Here is an 18,179-nt window from a genome sequence, read left to right as displayed (position 1 = left end):
TTGTTTCTGACTACTTAGAGAAAACATACCAATACATACAGTAGTAAGCACATATTTTAAATAAAAGAATCATCTTTATTTAGCTAGAGTTTTTTAAAAGTTAATTTAAAATGTTTATAAATAAGAATTCTGGGTGGCTTTATTAACATACCCTGCATGTGCATGTGTGCATACACACACATGCTGTTTACGTGCTTTGTCCTTCTAGTACACTCAAATATGGATGTCCCTAGAACACTGGCTTTGAGATAAGGGTGATGATAACCATTTGTTGGAATACGAGTTTTAAACACACAATAAATGTTTTTAAATACCAAGCAGAATGATGAAAAATGTAAACTAATGAAGCAATACTTGTACTTTCTGATGTCTTCCTAAATTGTGAATGTTGAAAGATGATAATTTTACACAAGTTTATTGTTTTGTTTTTGTTTTAATCTTTTTATAACCTTGAAACTGCATTCATATATATATATATATATATATATATATATATAAAATGTAGTTTTATAGTTCAAAATAGCTCAGCATTGATACTAACCTCAAATTCGGAATCAACTGAATGCCTGACCATTTATATGGGTTATGGGAACAGCAATCACATAGCCACTTAAGCAAAAGCAGCATGTAAAATATCATGCTCTCTAACAGCCTGAGCATATGTCATCTTAGAGTACAGGAAACCTAAGCTGACATTAAAGGGCTTACTGAGCATTTTTGGCTCCTTTGAGGAATTGTCCTCACAGACAGCTTAAAATTGAGTTATTGTATATTCTTTCAGCTTTAGTGTCATGTATACTGAGGGTGGATTCTAAAACAGGTCCTGGACTGTTTTAGTCCTAAGTGTTTGTGGATTGATTAATTTAAGCACAGTTCTGCTAAGACAGAGCATTATTTGGATAACAGGATCTTACATGAGCAGATGTCCATTTAAGGAATCACAGGGCTGTTGTCACTGCCACTTGTTAATTTAGGCTGTCAAAGGCAGGATATGAAAAAATGACAATGGATCCCAGAAGTCTTGGCTGAAGCTAGAGCTGTCTGTGTAGGTGCTTGTGATAGATTTGTGACCTCTAGGTAAGTGCATACTGATGACGGTGACAAGTACTGTGGGACTCCTAGGAAGGCATCCCACAGTGCACCCATGCATCACATGCCTGTCCCACGGAGGAGGAATGTTGTGCTTCTTGCTGCTTTTGTTGTATATATTGAAATCTCCTGTTTATATTTTGATAGACAACATATTCAGGTAGTTCTTTTGATTCCTGTCCTTCAGCCACCACATTTCGTTCAATATGGGCGACCATCGTTTACTTTTTAACAAGTAGAAACAAAGTGGTAGTATGCAACTTTCTGCATCTTGATTTTTTTTACTTAAAAATAGGGCTTAGAGACTACTCTGTATCAATACATAGCATATCTCTTCTTTTTATGATTTTTATTTTTATGATTGCATGATATTGCTTGACATTAAAGATGCATATTCTTCACTGATAAATATTCGGGTGGTTTGCAGCATTCTGCTCTTAGAGACAGTACTGTAGAAAACAACCTTGCATGTTATTTTGTAGGAACCCAGGAATGTCTGCAGGATACACTGCTTGAACTAGAATCCAAAAGTAAATGATTTGAAATTTTAATAAATATGGCCAAATTACACTCCCACCCTCTGTGCATACATAAGCCTATTTTTCTTTATTCTCACCATATCACATAGCCAAAATTTTAGAGCTTTTCCATCATAAGAGGTAGAGTTTTTTGGGTTTTTTGTTTGTTTGTTTTATTTTTATACTGGGGATTGAGCTCAGGAGTTTGTGCAAGGCAGGCAGTGGCACCACTGAGCTAAGTCCCTGGTCCCATAAGAGGTTTTAAAAATCAAACTATAAGACAAATTTGTATTTCTCTTATTATGGGTTAAACATCTTTATCTATGTCTGAGTCATTTGCATTAGCTTTTCTGTATATTTTCTTTTCTCAATCTATTATTAAACCCTGATCGTCTAAAGGGCTCTTTACATCTGTCAGAGGAGGACAGTGAATTTAAGTTCAAAAAAAAGTTAGAAAAGTCCCTCTTTGGGCAAATAAATGTTCTATGTATAATTCTGGTAATTCTCAATAGAGCAGAAGAAAATGACTTCCCTCTTTTAATTTGTGTTCAATTATAAACTTGCATCAGAGCCCAGTTACCCCTCTCTAGTAGCAGCAGTGCTGACCTGAGAGCTCATTTCCTTCAGTACAAAGCAGCTGTTTCTAAAATGAGGTGCACACTCATTTTTTCAAGAAAGGGGATAGTAGTTAAGCAATAGGATTTATAAAAATATTATTAGTCTATAAAAATCAGAATGTTCATTATTAGTAGTACAATTCCTGTGTAAAAGTCTTATTTCTCTTATACTGAGAAATTATAAAATCTACCTGGGCTACTTGGCAATTTAAAGATTGTTTATTACTTGAGATTGTAACATTTTAGCTTTTGATGTTGGTTCTAATGGATCAAATTTAGTGTTGTCATTTCTCTTAGAAAAAAATCTTAAAGGAAAAATGAATATACGAGAAGGTAACACCCAGATAAAGTTAGATTTCTTTTCCTTGAAGATTCATCTAATAATGCCTTTTTATGAGTAGCATGTGGTACTACAGTTCTACTAATTGTTAGTTATTTTTCCTTGTTAAATTTTGTTGAAAGCATTACATTTTAATTTATCTCTGGTATAAGCCATTGATTTCAAATAGAAATATACTTTGATTCCTCCTCCTACATATTTTCTCTAGAATAAAAGATATAAAGATGTCAATAGTGGCTCAGTCAAATATGATATCCAGCTTGGAATTCTCTCCTCTTAGTAGAAATGATTGATAGAAAGAATGTTTTTCTTCCATGATCAGGAAACAAGTATTGAACTTAGAGTATGAATTGCTTCCAGTTAATACTGTAAAAAAAAATTAAATTTATAGGTAAGCGGCAGATACATGGGGAGATTTTTAAATTATTTTTATTTATTCTTCATCTCTAAAAGCTATGGAAGAAGAAAATATTTTCTTCACTTTTGTACCTAGCAAAAAATACTTTTTTCTATTATTGCCTGAAATCACTTCTATCCATATACTTAGAAGAATGGATTTAACTCTGTTTTTGCTTTATTGTTTGCATGTTGGTGTCAGCATTTATTAGGTGACCAGTGTATGCCATCTCTTTACTTACTACACCTTCAATTCTCACAACCAAAAAGAAAAAAAAAGCAGCATTACTTGACCCACTTAACAGATGAGAAAACTGAGATTCTGTGAAGTCAAATACTTCTCAGAAATATTCAGTCACTAGCAAGTAGCAGAACTGGACCTTAAACTTAGGCCTACTGGTTTCAAAACCACAGTATCTATAAGCAGTATGCAAGGCTGCTCACCTAGCAGTGGATCACTTTGTCAGATCTAATCTTACAATAGAACCATGAGCAATATTAAAAATATTCAACATAGCCAAACCACTGAACAAACCTGGAAAGGACACATACAAATATGAATATGTACTACAACCAATTTCTGAACATGAGCTTAATACATTTAGGAAGATCCAGTGGAGCTATTCTGAGTCTGGAGTGGATGGCCCACGAATCACCCTTCTAAGGGAAGCCCCTACCATCCCTTTCCCTTTATACCCTGACCCCACGAAAAGTGAGCTTTAACAGTAAAAGATAAAAAAAAACTTTCATAAAGCCTCAAATTATTTGCATGAACCCATGATCTGACATAAGAGCCTACATGCCTCATACTTCTACTCTTTATGAATAGCTAGAAATAAAAACATGGGTAAATCAAAGACCCTTTAAAATAACTTTTGACTCAAATTTATTCTACTTTTCCTACTATCATTTCATAGATAAACTTCCCCCTATACATTTTAGTGTGCACCTGCTGGGAAATATGTCTGCCTTTTATGATCATTTACTGAATGTTCACAACTATATGCTTAAATTTTCTTTAGCTCAGAATCACTTTCATTTTTAAAGCATTATACAGACAGAATAATATCCAAAAGGATATTTGGCTTTAAACATTTATTATTCATTTATTTAAATAGTTACTAAGCAAACCACCTATTGAGAAGATGACTCTTAGATGTTGTTCTTAAGGTAAGAAAATCAGGGCACATCAAGTATAGAGAAAGAGCGTTGGACATGCCTAGCAACTGTGAAGACTCGTGTTTGGGTCCCAATTTTCAGTAAATGAGCCAAGCAGTGCTTTAATCTTTTTCAGAAAGTACTTAGGGTTGCTTATTATATAATATGACCAGAAATAAAATAAGAGTCAAAGGAACATAAGACAAAAGAATTGAATAGAGAAGGGCTAGAGAGAGTAGGATGGGAAAGAGGAGAGGAGAGTAAATCAGAAAGCCTGTTCTGGACTCCATGGTATTCCAAATGAGCACAAAGTACTGTTCTGCACTTGCTAAGAGCTAAAGTTAAAAAGAGATATGGAATTTACGTGGCTAGCTTCCATTTGCTGATCTGAAAGAATACTACAGTAATCCAGGAGAAGAGATTTTTTTTATTAAGGCTGAAGGCTGAAGGAATTTTGTTATGTAGAAATTGTATAAGAAGTGGCACTGTCTGCATTTTTGAGGTTATCCATTTGAGGACATAAAGATCATTTTAAGTCCAATTATATTCAAAAGCAATGGCTCTGTGTTTGTCTTAAATACATGATGTTTGCAAGTTGAGTATTTGGATGATGAATATGATTTTAATTATTGTAGTGTCATTGTATACATAGTAATCTCTTGGATATTTTTATTTACCAATTCACCCTCATTCACAAACTTTTTATAGCATATCTGTTCTATGCCAGGTACTGTAATAGACTTTGGGATTATAATATAGAACAGTCATGTTATATGGACAATATAGTTCAGAAATAAAAATGCAATAAAAATGTGATGTGTGTTTCAATAAAGGAAAAACAAAGTGCTATAACAGTAAATGACGTTTCATAGAGTCTAGAGTGGTGCTTTCCAATTTTCTTAATTATATGAAATAGTGAATTAGTAAAAAAAAAAGTAACATGAGGATCAACACAGGTGGCCAACATTTTGTTAGCAGCAAAGAAAAGACACTTTAAAAAGGAAAAAGGGATTACTGTACCATCTTCTAATATCTTCATTCCATTAAAAGACACATTTGATTAAATTTGAGATGTAGAAAGAGCATAGGCTTAGAATGAGGGGCAGAATTTCACCCAAAAGATAAATATCAATCTTTACCACACACACACACACACACACACACACACACACACACACACACACACGATACAGAAATACTACAGCAAAAGGAGGGGACTGTTTCAGAAAGAGAGGACCAGAACTCTCCTAAGAAAACATAGAACATTTATGCTAAAAGTGTGAGCGTAAAACAGACAAGCAATGAGATAAAAAACATAACCTTTCCTACCCAAAATATTTAAAAATTTCCTCCCATATGACTTTTGTGTGATTATTATAACAAATTATATAAATTTAGTAGCTAAAAAACATAACTTACTATCTTTCAGTACACAATTGGTCTTACTGACCTAAAATCAAGGTGTCTGCTAAGCAACTTTTTGTGTAGATTCTAGGTGACTTTTTGTGTAGGTTCTAGGGAATGATCTGCTTCCTTGCCTTTTCCAGCCTCTAGAGACTGTTGCCATTCCTGGGGTCCTGGCCTCTTCCTCCATCATCACAGCCAGCAATGAAGCATCTTCAAATCTTTCCCTGACTTTGACATTGACTCTGCCTCCTTCTTCCACATTCAGAGAACTTGTGATTTGCATTGAGATTGCTCAGAAAATCTCAGATGATCTTCTTAGTCTAAATTCAGATAATTAGCAACCTTAATTTTATATGCAACTTTAATTACCTCTTCTTATGTTGTATAACATAGTTGCAGGTTTCAGGGAATAAAATATAGACATCTCTGGGAAGCCATTATTCTGCCCATCATGTCCTCTGGCTAATAGAGCACACCTAGGTTAAATTGCTTCCTTCTTAACTACTGGCTTGCCAAGAGCTGTAAAGTTAGGGGTATTACTTTATTTGCAAGAAAAAAAGCCAGCCAGAGTTTATAGATGGGAGTAGAAGACATGAGACTCATGGGTCACAGACAAAGAAACATGAGCATTAGCACATTTGTATCAGTTGCTGTCTTCCCAAATCTCATGGACGTGACCCACATGAGGTGCAATGGATGCCTGCACACACCCTCCTGGTATTGAGGAGGAGCTCAAGTTTAGAAGACCTGACTCTTTTACAATAAGCAGTGAGCTTGCCTGCTTAACAGAGACAATGCCTGCCTCTTTCATGACTATTCACCATACAAACATCCTTGAAAAGATAATCCCCAACAAAGGATGGTTACTTGCTTACTGGTAATCTTAGCAAAAGTATTAAAGATTTATGGAAAATTATGCTATATCTATATTTAATAACCTGATCCACAGTCTCAAATACAGGAGCTGGTTCTTTTAAAATTATTTGAAAATCAGTTGGTTTTAAATTAAAAGATATGATTTCCTTATTTCAAATACCCATTTTTCAACTTTATTACTTGTTCAACTCAACTTCCATTTATTTATATATTTTAGGTAGAAGTGTCTAGAAAAATGTCCTGTTATTTATCCTTGTTACTATCTTGTTATTAATTCCATACAGAAACATATTGATATTTGGCTAATTTAATAAACAAATGATTAATGCAAAAGACAGCTTGACCTAAGTTCACTATGTGGAAATAAATATTAGCAAATTTACTAATTAAGGCCTTGATGCAGACACATAATTATGAAGGAAAACCATGTGCCAATATTACTTACTAAGAAGTGGAAAGCAGACAAATTCATTTCCACATATTAAATCTAAACCTATTCAGAAAGCAAGTAATGACTGGAACAGGTTGGAAGGACACAATCGAATGAACAAATGATTATATTTGACATTAGAGCTACCAATATTGATAAATTTACTAATGGGGTTATGTCCTGATGACATATGTTGGTAGCTTTAAGGATGAAGAGTACAAGGAAAATACTAAGGTATCTAATGATACAAAGGAGCTAGATCAGAAGAAAAAGGGAATACATAAAAAGGAGTATATCCTATCTTGTTTGTGTAGAATTGGTGATAGTAGATGAATGCCAATAAGATGTTCTTCCAGCAAAGTTTTCTCCAGAAGTGGTGGTATGTAAAGTGGATTGTCCACTTCTTCCCATCCTGTAGTCCTGAGACCAACATTAAACTGTCAGACCAAGGAAAAGATAGCAGTGTCTATTCAAAAAAAAAGATTTGCTCAGAAACCCACAGAACTGTATTTATACTGTACCTACATAGTGATTACATTCAATCTTACCATCCATAGTCTTTGGTACCACTAATGGTTCAGAAAAATTGAACTAAAACATCATCCTTAATTTTACCATATGCTTGTGTTGTAAAATCATTGATCTGGTCCTAAATATATTGATTTGAGTATAATGAAAAAAGAAGCATTGAGGAAATGGCAAGGAGCATGACAAACTGCAGCAGCTTCTCTTGACAGGTAAAATTTAGGAATTGCAATCATAAACCTGCATTTTCACTCTGGCCCCTCCTCATCTCATCTCTAGGAGCTCCAAGTCTCACTTTTCTCATTTTTGAAGGAGAGTCAGGAATATGTTGCCCCTCTCTCTGACCCCAAGATGATGTGATGCAGTGTTTATCGAAGAATCAAACTCATACAAATTTAAGGCTTTTTTTCTGAATTTCGTCTTCTTTTTTTATTTTCTTTACAGAATTTTCTTTGAGGATGCTCTTCAACACCTGTTAAAAGCAGGCATTTTAGTACATACCATCCAGTTGAAGAAGGAGGAACATGATTATGATCAGAAATTCCTGAGCAAGTCTCACGATTTCAACCTTGCCTCAGACCTTGGCCTGCAAAAAGGTGCTGGCTGGCTGTGCTCAGTCCAGGAGGAGCAGTGCTTCTGCAATTTACTGCTCCCTTTCCCCTTCTTACTTCCTGGCATCCCAGTGCCTTCCTTCTTGCTCATCATTGTCTTTTTCACTCCCCATCCCAACTGGGCTCCTAACATAATACCCCTGACTGGGACAGCTCTTCCTTCTCACCTTTCTCATGCAAACTTCCAATACCATTTCTCCAGCATCCCTCTGAAAAAAAAAAATCATCCTTTTCAGAGCCTTTGCTGGCTCTCTTTCTGGAAGAAGCTAAGCGCTCCTGTCTTCACAGACTGTTGTCACTTATACAGGCCATCAGGAGCTCCGTCTCAGCTGTTAACTCCTCCAGCCTCTGCCTCATCACAGACCTCTCAGCTCATTCTTGAAGCTTCCTGCTAGGCCCTGAATTCCTCAGCTATCCAAAGATAAGAACACTTCAATATGAAGCTGAGATAAATTTGTAGGTGCACCTGATGAGGTCTCCTGCCTCTGGGGAAGGAGAGAGCGCCATAGGAGATGTGTGTTTTCACGTCAACATTTCCCCTACCTTTGATTTGCAACCTGAAGTGATCTATTCCTCCCAAAAGTTCCTATTCTATGTGCAAATGTGCAAGCCAGTTCTCTGCTGATGTATTTTGAGCATTGTTTTTCTCTGTTCTACTCTAGAGGACTTGCCTTTTGGGGGGAGGCCCTGAAAACAGGTAATCATAAAGTCTGAAAAACATCTAGTCCAGCTCTGCACCTACTTTTTAAACACCATCACCACTAATGAGTCATGCAGCCTGAAATGGAGTCTGCGTCACCCCAAGGGAATCTGTTTACACTTGCACACTTCTCACCTGGAGAAATGTTTAACTTGAAATCACTGAAACCTGCCTTCCAGAGAGTTCCATTCTCTGCTTATACTCTCTGCCATCAGGATGTCATGTCACAAAAGCATAGTGAGAAAATAGCATGGTCAGGACCAAGGTCACAGCTTACCCAGCACCTAGCACCTGCTCCTTCAACCTGGTGGAGCCAGTAAGGAAGATTTGCTGAATAAGTGAATAAATGAATGTTTATGTTTTCATGCTTTGTGTCTAGGACATCTATTAAGTGTAATCTGGGTCTTCTCCAGTCCAGAAGTCCTTATTCCTTTACCTACTTCTCACCAGGGAAGTTTCTATGTTGGTATCTCTCTAGTTCCCTTCCTCTGATCTTTCTCCAGGATATCTAAATTTTTCTAAATAAGCACAAAAATGTTATACCTGCATTTTCGGTATACAAATGTATATAATCATATGTGTACATAAAATTTTATCTGCTTTTCTAAATGAATAATGTTACATCAAAGTATAGAGAATGAGTAAACAAAAACAATCTCACTAGCTTGTAAAAAAATACATACTGACTTTCTCCTAATCTACCAGCTAAGTGGTTGGATTTAGTAGTTTTAAATTAATGTTTATTTTTGACCGAGTCATTGTTACATTATTAAACAATTTTAATTAAAAAATTGGAACCACAATTCTATACTTCTCTGCAACCACTACAATTTTTCTATTTTTCCCATCTGCTCCAAATATAAAAATAACTTTGGGTTCTTTTAATTATATAACCTACCTTTCGCACTTTACTTTTTCACTCAATTATACTATACGTACATTTTATGTTATCATTAATGTTTATCATTATAATTTCATTGGCTTAATAATACCCTATCAGTGTCTTAGTTATTGGTAATTTAAAATGTTTCCTGTGTTCTTTCTTATAGAAAATGTTGTGAACAATATTAACAAAGTCATCGGTGTTCTCTCTAAGTGTCTTGCTATATTTTTAAATATTCTCTTTGCTCTATTATCATTCAAAAGGATTTTTCAGTTGCTATGTGAATTTTGTTTATTTGTATGCTCTTTATTTCCAGCTTTATATCATTGCAATATAAAATAGACTTTTAATTAAAATTATTCATAATCCCCAAAACATAATTTTATGAATGTCACATATGAATTCTTAAAGAAGTGTTCTCACTTCAAAATGACTAGCATTTCTAGCATCCCATGAATATAAACACCAGCTGATGCCAAGCCCTGTGCTAGGCAGGTGGTTTTGAGGATATATTTGTCAAAAGTGAGCAAGGCAGACCCTTGCCTCTAGAGGGTTTAAAGTCTAAGAAGAAAGAAGTGAAAATAAACATGAGTGCTATGATTGAGCAGTTTGAGACAGTGCTGCTTAGATACATAGGCAGAAATGGCCTTTGCCCTTGGCTCAGGGTTTAGGGGATACTCCAACCCTATGCCCTGAGCTGTGACCCTCAGTACTAAGCACAGTCAGGGAGACATGTTGTGGTCCTCCTGGGCTTGCCCTTCCAGACCCACAGCCTTCTCTAGACCCACCACTGGGTACCAGGGATATAAGAACTTCCCTAAACACCTCAAACCCACCCTCACAGGCAGAGCTGACTTCTCTAGGTCCACCTCCTAAAGCTGGACCTTGTGGCTTATGTGTCTACACATACAGGTGACTGTTAGGGGGAAGTTATGAACAGAATTTTGGTCATTTGTTGCCTGCACACCTGAAGCACAGGTTCATTCCTTGAAGTTCTTCATGGAAGCAGGAATGGGAAGGGAAGGCTGAGTGGCCACAGACTGAGGACAAGAGACTAGGGCTAACTTCTCCCTACAGTAGTCGATTTTTGCACAGAACTCTGAGGATTCTGAGAATTCTAATTTGAATCTAGTTTTCCAGGTAGTTTTGAGGATATATTTGTCAAGGTGGGAGGCTGGCACATATTTTATTTAATGGTTTGTTAGCGTGATTTATGGTTTTAAAGTATTTAGACATATGCAATGTGGGCCTTCATTTGTATTCTTCCCCCCCCCACCTGCAGATGTTAGGGTGGGTCTAGTATGAGGCACTACGGGGAACCTAGAAAGGAAATTTAAACTTACGTGATGGAGCCATAGAAGACACCTCAGAGTAAGTCACGGTTCAACAGAATAAATTTAGCCATGGGATATTCTACTCATGAAATCCACTACCTTTGTAAAGAGAGAAAAATCATATGTTTATCTTCATAAATGTCAAAAATGTATTTCATCCTGTGCTCAAGAGGCTGAGGCAGGAGGATTGCTGTGAGTTTGAGACCATCCTGGGCTACATAGAGAGTTCAAAGACAGCCTGGACTACATAGAGATTCTGTCTCAAAAAAGAAAAACAAAAAAAATGTATTTCGTGAAGTTCAAAGAACAGCTGCATTCAAATTAATATTCTACAATAACAGCACCACTACCATAATAAATGCTATTTACATGAACTTAAATAATGGCATCATGCTTAAATGGTATATAGTGATTTTCTTTAAATTTAACCAAAGACAAGGATGCAATCTTTGTTTGTTTTTTGGTACTGGAGATCGAACTCAGGACCATGTGCTTGCCAGACAGAGGTGGTGCCACTGTTACACCCCCTGCAGCAATCTTTAAATAATTTAACATGGACCTTAAATTTCTAACCAGTCCATTGTTCCCAGTGTTAATTTCTTTTTCCTTTTCTGGTGGTTTGATAAAATGGTTTTAAGTGCAAGGATCTATGTTTTTGGGTTTTTTCCACAACTTTTCCTGTACATTGTCATGGTTGTTGCTGGTCTCCTCTTTCTAAGACATGAGTTCCCAAAATTGCTTTCTGCTTGTTTAAACACACTTTTACTTATTTCAAATTTTCCTTTCCAGATTTGATGGAAGCCTCCATTTTACTCTTTATGGTTTTGTATTTGTTTGGTTAGCCACTGCCTAGAGCTGGTGTTCAGACCAGGAAACGAGTCATTATTTTCCCAAATGGTTCCTGTGTCTCAGTTATTAATCTGCATCAGCTGGAGGCAAATAGACTTCCCCACACCCTCTAGACTTAACACATAATCAGGAACTTGGCATAGGAAAAGAGTGGTGGTGGGCATTTGGGTCTGGCTACCTATGAGAAATAAGCAGTTAATCTAATACAAACAAGTCACATGGCATTTTTAATTTGACTAGGAACACATGTCTATTTTAAAGTTGTTTGCCTGGTCACTGCCAGGCATCTGTTAGCTACTGTGTACACAAATTCATTCATATCTCTCTCTCTCTCTCTCTCTCTCTCTCTCTCTCTGATTTGTGAACTAGAAATTTCCAGATAAGATTTTGATGTTTCAGTGTAGGGTTCAAAGAGTTTTATTAAGCACTGAATGGAAAAAGACAAGCCATCCTACAAAACGGCACTTTGGGCATTGCTTCCCAGTTTTCTCTCAAATTTTACAATAGAACTCTTAAGGATAGTGATGCTGCCTAGTCTCACAGTACATTTTCAGAGAAACAATTTCATTTTAAGCTTGTATAAGATATCACTCTTCTCTCCACCACAATTTAGGAAGAGATAATTTTTTGGATGTCAAACATATTTATATGCAGCTCTCCCACATTAAGTAGGGCTTTCTGATGTGTGTGTTTGCTTTTCGATCCTCTCTACATTTCATAAATCCATAAATCACTGAATTATTCAGAATCTGCCTGGTAGTACCCTGTTCACATAAACTCAGATTTGGCAAGATCAGAATTTGTCTGAAACTGATTCTTCCATTAGTCATCAAATACAATTTTGAAAACAAATGTGGTCTATGAAATATCTCTTCCCATAAAATTCCCAATAGCTCCTCTGTATGTCCACTCCCATCACCCTCACCTCTTCTTTTCTCCTCATCCCTGTCACACCCACAGCTCAAGTCTTATAAAGGACAACCAACTGGCAGGGAAGGACCTTGAGATGGCTGCCCTCAGCACTCTGGGGTTTCAGCCCATCCTGGATTTCCCTCCTGTAGGAAGAGTGCTCCATTCAGCTCTGCCACATCTACTCAGGTGCTTTATGGCTGTCTCCTGCCTTTGCTTCCTCCCTCACTACTGGATCCTCTGACAAAAGTCCCCATTCTTTCTGTCTCCTCCTTTCTGAGGGTGTTTCGATGGATTCTAGTAAAAGAAATCCTGAGCTAACCCTAGAGAATCATTTACTTTAGGACAGTGCCAAAATGCAAGTAACATGCTCCATCCCTGCCCAGACTTCTTTCTAGAAAATCAAGTTTCATACAACCCCACATTGAGTGCAAATAAAGAGGAAGGAAATCAAAATCACAAATAATGCCGTGATCCAGAGACAAACATTGATATTTTAGGGTTTAGTGCTATGTGGTATAGTATAGGACTTACTTATACTAAATAATTATTCATTAATTGCCTAAATTATTTTATCTAAAATTCAATTTTAACTAGAGGTTGTGTATTTTTATTTGCTAAATCTGGCCACCTTATTTCATCTCTTATCCCAATCGGCTTGTTTGCCTTTGTATACACCCTCATTAATAATTCTACACATAAAAAATAGGGAATTAGTAAAATAATATTTGGGGAATAATTTTCCTCCAGAAATTGGTAACATTTTGCCATCTGTGCACTGGGTGAAAAAAATTCTGTCTCATTCTTTTACTGATTGCTAGTATGTTAATGAATAAAGTAAAGAGTGATTTCAGTTTAAATTTTTGTATGGTTGATTAGGAGTTAAAGCTTCAATGTGTAGTTACTGATAAATCAGTGCATATCAAGTATTTCAGTTTACTCTGACTACAAGTGATGATGGAATATTTTTACTTATATAGAAATAAAAGATGAAGTTTTTCAACTAAAATCTTACAAAGAGAGTATATTCATATAAAAAAGGATAAGCTCAGTGGTTCTGCTGCCTGCCTTGCAAGCACAAGGTCCTGAGTTCGATCTCTGGTATCAAAAAAAAAAAAAAAAGATAAATGTTACTTTTACTTCCCTTACTTGTATTAGTCCATTTTCTATTGCTTGAAATTTACAAAGAAGAAAAGTTTATTTGGCTCATAGATTTGGAGAGTGAAAGTCCAGACTCATGGACAGGCTCCCTGCTCTGTCTCTGATGAGGACCCTCTTGGCTGGGTCACAACACAGTGAAGAAACAAACACCACATCCAACCCATAGAAATACAGCATTTTTACAAATGGGAGAAATACATTTTTGTGACCTCTATGAAGGAAAAACTACTATTTTCGCCATGATAGGGGAGTTTTGTTTTTTGGAGTGGGAATTTTTTTTATTACATTAATTTAAAAAATTTTAACTGTTGGGCCCATTTTTTCTTATTTATGCTTACCATGACACTATCAACCATGCACTCCTTGAAACTAGAAATGATTTCAAGTCATAATGAGGACTGCATATAAGATATTTGTGACTTGTCAAGCTCACAAGAAACAGAGAATTGCACCTGAACTTCTGCCCTATCTATATCAACTCACTGTCAATCTTTGGACAGTTTCATATTTCAGGTAGTCACTTTATAAATTTAGGCACCTGGAGAAATTCCTTAGCATAGTATAACATTTTCTGGGTGAATTGACAGATACGTTAACAACAAAGACATTTTTTAGGCATAACTTGCAGGGAAGGTTGCAAAAATGGTTTTGTACTACAGACTTTTCCAAGTCCTTATTAATTAGTATAACCATAATGGATGGCAAATAATAGTACGAAGATTTTCTTTTGCTAATATGTAAATTGTTTACTTCTAGTCATGATCCCCAAAGAGCAGTGTAGAGACAATCATAAAGATTAGGCAAAGAGAAAGAGGCTACATCTGCTCTTTGCGTGTTTGGGGGAAGTGACATGGCATCAGAGATTGCTAGAGTCAAAGGACAATTCTCATTCCTCCAGCTTGTTCTGATATCACTTGTTGACAGTAAAAAGACTAAGACAGTGTGCAAATTTGACAATGGGAAGTCAATGTTTGATATCATCCCACTTCTCTGGTCACTCGGTGTCTGTGCTATTTTAAGTATTATTTTCACTGTTGAAAATGATTTTGCATTGCCAAAATCCTTCAGGTATTACCCACAGTGAATGTGACTTGGTAGCAACTAATATCTGAATCAATATGAGTTGCTTTTTGGTTCAGTTTTTTATTATACTTAATCAACCTATACGTTATATCTAAGAAGTTTGTTTCTTTAAAATATTATGATTTTAACTCATTTTTATTCAATATATTTTTTCATTTCACTTTGCCATGACTTAAAGGAGGCATATTCTTATAGAAATATGTATAAATCTGCTATCTATAGTTACCAGTACATAGGAGTAAGGACTTAGATATTATGTTATTTTAAAATATAGTAATTTAAGAGCACACCCTCTGGGTTCTGAGCTATGCAAGTTTGAATGGAACGTCAGTTATATACTATAGCTTTGTGACCTTGAAGAAGTTGCTTAAATTGCCTAAGCCCAAGTTTTATCTGGTAAAGAGCTCAGCATGATTCATGACATATGTAAATATTCAATAAATGCTTGCTACTATCATTACTACAAGACATTTTCACTGTTTATATCATACTACTATTCACTATCACTATAGAAGTGTTATAATTATCACATATCCTCCTGGGTTTTCTTCTCTCACACATTATTAGCCAAAATATTAAGATAGAAAGTTTCTTTCCTTCATATGTTTTTCTCCCAGGTCTGCTGCTTATCAGTAGCAAATAAGCAAAAAAGGAAATTAAAAGTGGTGTCTCCATGTTAACCTATATTTTCTAAGCAAGATCAGTAAAGAAACTCACTTCCTATATGTCTGGGTGAATCTTTTCCTTACTTTCAGAAATGGAAAGCATTTTTACCGAGCCTTTAGGAGACTGATAGGAGAGTATTAGTTTGTGAGAGAGAAAGTAATCGTTTTCTCTTTTGTGCAGTAGGACTGAGAGCTATGAAAGTAAGTTATCACCTGTTATGTTCCTTGAAAATTCTGATTAGTTCTCTAGCAAAAGTACTCCTTTTTGTTATTTCTCACCACCAGCTCTGGGAAACAGTATGCAGGTTTTTATACCAAGACTTCAAAGGTTGTGCTTTAAATAAAGGGGTTTTTTTTCTCATATGAATAAATGACTTACATGTACTATAGAAATTTAGTTTTCTCTGTATAATCTATAAATATCACTTTAAATTCCCTTTCAGAAATTCAGATCCTCTTACTATTGCTCTTACCATTCAGATCTTCTTACTCTTCAGATCCTTTTTCTTAAAGTACTTAAATTTGAAAACAATACTTTTTTTTGTAAGCTCCTGCCCCTTTCTACTATTTTTCACAGTAACCTAGGTGGGATCAGACAAGAAACTTTGTGAACAAAATATCTCAGAAAAAAAGTGTTGAATCAAAAATCAGGAATGTTACTTTTAGCTTCTTCTTCAGCTATTTATGAGCTATGTAACCTTGGACAGATCACTAGGTCTTTCCAGATCTAGTTTTTATTACCCACAAAATAGAAGTCAATAGAGCCTCATAGAGCTTCAGTGAAGAGAAAAGTAAGGGAATGTACGTAAGAGAACTATATAAATCCCAAAACTCCATTCACATACATTTAATAATACAGGATTAACTGTTCAGCTGCTCTCAAGACTTTGCTCTTTTATAATTGGAGGCCACATGTGTGCTTCCTGACCATGATGGAAGTCACAGAAGTTCATGATAGCCAGAGCATCATACACCACATAGTCTTCCTCTTCATTTCTGCATACAGTGATAAGAGAGAGATTAGACAAAATGTGTTCACACTTCACATGAAAGACTAGAGAATAATGTTTCTTTATCCCATTTTTAAGAGAAAACTTTTTAAAAGTCATAATATTGACTAATATATTCCCCTTCATCTACATAGTATAATATATTCATCAAACTTTTTATTATCCCTGAGTGGTCATAAAATCTCAGCTGTTTAAGATGATTTTTTTTCAGACTTACAGCATTCCATAAAGTTTTTAGGTGTAAAAAAATATTTTCAACTGAGCTAATACTGTCCCAGCCTCATGGCAGTTTTATCTTTTAAAAAAAGAAAAGAAAACTTGGTATGATGGTGCATACCTGTAATCCCAGCACTCTAGGAAGCTGAGGCAGGAGTATCACAAATCCAAACACAACCTGGGCAATTTAGAAAATTAACAAGTAAAAAAAGATAGAAAAGAAAAGAAAGAAAAGACACTACACCATCCAAAAAAAAGATATTCACTACAATATAAACCAAGGTATTAATTTGATATATTCCATTGCTAATTTATAAAATTTTTTATACTTACCAAAGATTTTCCTGATGTGAGAGCATGAATCACATGACCTCAGAACCCCATTCTTTCTTTGTCTAGAAATAGAAATGTCTTGGCATCGACAAACATTAATTTCTCCTATTCTTTATGCATGTAAACATATCTGAAATGTTCAGAAAGGAAAATTTTATAAGATACTGATGCATGCCTCAATTTGACTAATTTAAAAGTAATATGGCTAATTTGAAATAGAGTATGCCAACTCATATCAAAAATGTACTTATATTATCATGTAATAAGATGTACTAACCTACTTTTTCCTTGTCTCAAATTCTTTCTAGAAACATTTATCTGAAAATTGGGGTATTAACCAGATGCCAGCCCCATTTAAACTTAAGTGATAAGGAGAGAAAATTTGCCTTAGAAGATCATGTTCCAAAATGAATTATACAACACTCTATACCTTCAAGACACTCTTTTTTAAAAAATGAACTTGTTGCAAGAAGGGGATCAAATAAGTCAGTGAAATATTGTATACCAAATCTTTCTCTTAGATATTTGCAGCACGCATTAGTATGTGAAGCAGTTTTGATAGCCTACAGTCAAGCTTATCATAAGTTTATTCAACCTAAGAAACTTTTTGATAAACTTCTTGATATCCTAAAGAACATAGTTTCAGAATTCCTTTTGTTATGAAGGCACCTGTGGAACTAAAAGAAAAGGAAGAACAGTGTATGTAGAGACTCATATTCTCCTTGTTCTATCCAATACTGTACAACTTCACACAAGAGTATGTGGATGAAAACTTTGCAAAGTATACCCTTAGAAATTTTTCTATTTATATAGATGAACTTATTGGTCCCAATTTTTCATAACTCTCCTGCCTGCCTGCCAATTCATAACACTATGCATCCATGCCTGGGATGTTCTCAGGCTGTGACTTTGGGCTTGGCCATAACTGATAGGATATTAGTGGACCTGAATTTTTCAGAGCCTTAAATGTGCTCATACCGTTGTCTTACCTTCTTGTCCTTGGTCTTTTCCATGAGAAGAATATGTCTCATGGAAAATACTTATGTACCACTGCAAGTCCTAATTATCT

The 18,179-nt window shown here is 35.5% G+C and overlaps 1 protein-coding gene across 2 annotated transcripts in view; it reads left to right on the top strand.

The window, feature by feature from the left end:
- Spata16 (spermatogenesis associated 16) overlaps positions 1–18,179 on the top strand; it is a 232,536-nt gene that overhangs the window by 41,525 nt on the left and 172,832 nt on the right. The window lies entirely within an intron of this gene.

Source organism: Heterocephalus glaber, unplaced genomic scaffold (assembly GCF_053883595.1).
Source record: "Heterocephalus glaber isolate CG9 unplaced genomic scaffold, H.glaber_assembly_v1.0 deba00001504, whole genome shotgun sequence".
Taxonomy (NCBI): Eukaryota; Metazoa; Chordata; class Mammalia; order Rodentia; family Bathyergidae; genus Heterocephalus; species Heterocephalus glaber.
Note: the sequence above shows the minus strand (reverse complement) of the source record. Positions and strands in the feature narration are given on the sequence as shown.